The sequence below is a fragment of the Cygnus atratus genome, chromosome 1, assembly GCF_013377495.2.
Source record: "Cygnus atratus isolate AKBS03 ecotype Queensland, Australia chromosome 1, CAtr_DNAZoo_HiC_assembly, whole genome shotgun sequence".
NCBI classification, from domain to species: Eukaryota; Metazoa; Chordata; class Aves; order Anseriformes; family Anatidae; genus Cygnus; species Cygnus atratus.
Window position 1 is genome coordinate 140,991,036 of NC_066362.1, and position 5,027 is coordinate 140,996,062.

A 5,027-nucleotide genomic window follows, 5' to 3' on the forward strand; every position below is an offset into this window, starting at 1 on the left:
GGTCTGCGGTTGCAACTGCTGCTTGATCGCCTCATGAGAAGATGCTGCACAACTAATCTTGAATAAAAATGGACTGAAATTTTGAGTATTCTAACTTATATTTTCCGCTGTGTTTATTATTACTATTATTATTTTTTTTTAATCTTCAGCATAATAACCTGAAGGAATAGTGAAAATGGGTATAACGGGCCTTAAGGCTGAAATTAATTTTTCAGATTGTGAAGATACTTTTCCAGTGAGTATGATTTCACAACGAAACACTTAATCTTACAAGTAAAATTGAATATGCTGCTACTGTGCCTTTAGCACGTGGTCCTGACTGCATATGCTGTGATACCACTCTTTTATATATTGATTCCCTCTTTGGTGCTTGAGCTGAGGAGTGTAGATGCAAGGAGAAAATAAATAAAGATTTGCGAAAACAAAATGAGTGAAAATTTGATAAGCTCCTCAGGAGTGCTTTTCTCTAGTTCAGGAAACATCACTTCTTAAAATAATGAAGGAGTTGTCCCTTCTTGAAATAAGAAGACATGCTCTTCAAAACTTTTTTTTTTAAATCTCAATTCTCTGGTGTTTCTCACATGACCATTAGTCCATTTCCTCATGCAATCTGCTGCAGGTGCAATACAAATTTCATACTCTATATTTACTATTTCACATGAATTTATTCCAGGGTTTCTCTGTAGAGATTCTTTGCTTGTACTCTACTTGTAGAGCAAGTTCAAACAACTTAGTTTCTGACATAAACAAATCAATAACGTTATACACAACCTATTTTATTTTAGTTAATACAGTTATGCCTGAGATATTGACTCTTGTATCCTGCAGAAGTGGGAAGCAAAGCAGGATTTTTTCAAGATGTGGAAATCAGTGCTAAATTCTATATGTGATAAGTATCAGTTTTAAACTATGTACTGTAGACACAAAACAGCATTGATCCAGGGTCATTAATCTATTCTGCAGCTTCCAGATAAATTTACCACAATGACTTCACGTGGGTCTCCAGCTTCACTGATAACAATAAGTACACTGATAACTGATAAGTACAAGGAATAAAAACAAAACACAAATATTTCACCTTTTTATTCTGAAGTTTTATTCAAATAAACTCAAATAACGAAATCACTTGACAACTTAAAATAACCATCTTACTAGCACAGTTTTGCATTTAGTATTTACAGAAAAAGATCTTAACTTTAAGAGAATGAAAATAGTATTTCTTAAAATTATATCAGAAATAAGAATGGTCTATCCTTATAAAGTATTTTCAAAAGTCAGGCTGATTTTCTCTGAAAATTACCTGACCATGGGAGGTAAAACTAAAAGAAAAATTCTGTCCATCTCTGAGTAGTAACTGCTTCCCTTCCAACAGCAAGATCCAACTTAATGAAAATTTTAGCTATTTTGTCTTCCAAATCACCTGGATGACCTGAAAGTTAGAAAAGAAACATGAATGTTTTGATTGTAGGGACTGTAAATCATTGTTTCTCCCTTCATTGATGAAAAAGTCTTCTCTCCCTTCATTAAATAAAAGTCTTTTCTCTACTTTCCCGCTGAACCTTTTTTTTTTTTTTTTGCAGATACCCAACCTAATTTTACATGTGTTAACCCAACAGGAGGAGATACACAGTGCATTTCCTCATAGGGTGGCAAAGGTCTGATAGGAGGACACAAATACTTTCTGATACATCATTCGCACTTTAAGTGTCTGCTATAATGTGTATAATGTGTATAATGGCTGCTATATATGTGTCTATTCTCTTCCAAAACAAATAATCCCGGTCCCATCTCTCCCCTGTCCCATGGACTTCTTTTCCGTGCTGAAATTTTGTCTTAAAATCAGTGGAATTTTTGCCACTGAATTTAAGCAGGGACTTTACTCTTATTTTTGATCATTTCAGTTAGTGATTTTACTTGATCTCTGTATCCTGGATTACTCAGACCACTCAGATGAACACCCACCATTCATTTAAGTGAAGTAGTTAATTATTTCCTTTTCTTTTTCCTTCCTTTTTAACAAACGAAAGTGTTTGATTTGCTCTCTGCCAGCAGAGCTACAAGCAGTGTTCCCTCAGCCTCTCTTTGCTGTGTATTGTATGGTACAGAGGCGTGGAATTGGATTAAAAGCTACAGCACAGTGCTCTGCAGATAAACCCACTGCAGGTGTGCAGTTTAATAGGATTTTAATTTGATAACAAGTGAACAAAGAGAAGAAGCGCAGAATGGGATTTTCTAGATGAAAAAATGCTGCTTGTGCTGAGAGAAAGCAACTGCAAGCTCTGTGATAAGGAATAAAGATCAGGCCAATGCTCTCTGAGCTGCCCTTTTACAGATTACAGTTCACTCACAGCATCTTTGTTTGTGCCATCAGTTTCAACAATTCTTAGTTCAAGCTACTTGCATTCGGCTATATAGCATGTAACCTGCCACACTGTCCATTAAGCCAGTTTGTTTAAATCTTGCATTGTCTCATTCTCCTCCCTCTGCACTTTTTTATATAAAAAGAATGTTTTCCTTGGGAGACGTCACCAGCTTGGAACATATTCAGTTTTCAAGATTATTAACAATGATTTTCATGCTTCAAATTAAAAAAAAAAAAAAAGTGCTGCGCTGTTCAAAATACATGGAAAAACACAGTGTCTCTGCTGAGGAGTGTAATTTATATTCAGCATGAACTAGGGATGGGGGACCAAAAACAGATGGGGAAGGAAAAGGAAAAATGAAGGTGACAACTGAAAGATCATGAAGAGATCTGCTAAGACACAGGCGCATATTGCTGCTGCTGATGCAAGGGCAAGGTTGGGAGATTCTTTTCTGATTTCTGTTACCAGTCCTCCCTCTCATTTTTCCAGGGTTTCACAGCAGAAGTGAGTTTTTAGCACTAATTTCAATGAGATGCGGGTGGAGGTGCGATGAACAGATTTTTTCCAAGCATAACAGGCTGCATAGAAGGCATAGAAATGCCTTGTGGGACAAGATGAAAAAGATACGGAGGTTGGTGTTGTTGGCAGAGGATGAAGTGGAGGATGGGAGCTGAAGAGAGACACCAGGCCAGAGAGATCTGCAGAGGCTGCATGAGGTAAAGGACTGAAAGGGAAAAAAAATACAAACGATACCCTCGATACACAGTGCGGGAAGTCAGGCAGCAGACGACAGCCCTGGAAACAGCAGCGTGGCTGTTGGATGCCACTGAGGGTTTGTATACCTCACAGGATGGGTTCTGGCTGAAGGGGGATTAGCCAGGAGCAGGGACAGATGGCTGCCTGGGAGCAGGGGAAGGTGATCAAAAGTCACAGAAAACAACCCCTTTTGCAACAGGAATCTGTTCAGGGGATCTACAGAGATGGTAACGTGAACAAAATGGTAGGAGATGGAGACGCTTTTGGCAGCTGCATTTTCAGCAGCCTGTGGAATTAGTATTGACGCCCAAAGAGAAGGAGCCCGCAGTGGGTGTGGTGGGAGTACCACCCATTCTTAGGACACCAGTTGCCAGAAATGCTCACCCGCTCTGTTCTCGAAACCCTTTTGAGCTCCAGGTTTGAGTATTTCAGCTCCCTCACAAACCGTAAACTGAACCACAGCATCAGCAGGCTGTTACAGGGCTCTCTTTTTCACCACCACTATCAGTCTGGCACATGGGCTGGTGGAACCTGGGGCTTTCAGTTCCATTATCTGTCAGGATCTTTCCCCTCTAAGCTTTTCCTACACTTTCCCAGTCCTTTACATTCTCCTTCCCTCTTCCATACCTTCTCAAGTGGTGCTACTCCCCTTTTTGGGTTTTATACCCATCCTCTCTTACTCTGGCACCCCTTGTCCCTCGCTCTAACCAGCCTTGCTCTGTTTTGAGGTCATGTTCAAAATATGTGAAAAAAACAACACATTTATTTATAGGCATATCACTTACACAAACAACCCAGGTCAAATCCTTGTCTGCTGTCACCTGCTTAAGAGCATTGCAATGGCCACAGAGGCCATAAAAAAAACCCATATGGACAGCAGAGTGAAAGAGCACAGGAAGCAGGACAGACATTGAGTAAGCTTTCTGCTGGTTTATCTCCTGATTTCTGGCCATCAGTGGTTTGGCAATTCCTTGGTCATACCCTGCATCCAGCTCAACTTGTTTTTGAAGTTAAGGTGGTATGGCAGGACAGGTCATTATACTGCATTTCAAAATAAGTTGTTATTTTGTCCAACAACCCATGACCTATGTGTAAATCATTCTTGTTTTGTCCCCTCTGTGCCTTCTTTCTCCCCTCCAATTTTCATTGCTGACCTAGTTTTAGCATATCACATTTAAAAGCAAGGGTCCTCCAACAGTCTTTACAACTAATGAAGATGTTTTTTAAAACAGTTAATTTCCAGTCCTGGTCCTAGTTTATAAGCCGTAAAATAATGATAGCAAGATCACCCCAAAATGTTATTTTCTCCATGAATCTTGGTGCCATTAACATTTGTCCAGCTCCGTGTTCTGGAAAACACAGTGTTCTCTGAGACTGAAGACAAGCGCTGTTATTACATGGAAGAGGAATCTGAAAACAGCTGAACATACGAGTGATAAATATATCAGTTGTATTAACCACAGAGGCTTGATCCAGATTCCCATATGGCCTTGTATTTAGCCTTGTGTCCTAAGAAGACTTGGACATTTTGTTTTTTACCTGTATGTCATCCCTTATGCTGCTAATTTTGAACCAGGAGACTGACTGCAAGAAAGTCTGGCACGGCAGAAAGGCCTCAAGGATCTCCCACTTCTACATCTTTTGACAAAATTAATAGCTGGGTGGAGGAAAGAGAGCCTCTTGGTGCTTCCAGTAGTGAGAAAAGACTACACCATTTTCTCTCTCTTCTGATCGGTAAATACATGCAGTCCATTTGGTCTGCTAGCCCACAAGCTGTGCTGAACCTACCAGAATGCCCTTCCCAATTCCCCCAATTTATGGCCTCTCTCTCTCATTTTTTTTTTCAGTTTTCTTTAAAGCTAGTATCTTATTTCACCTTGCTGCCTGTGGCTGTGTCCTCCAAACAAC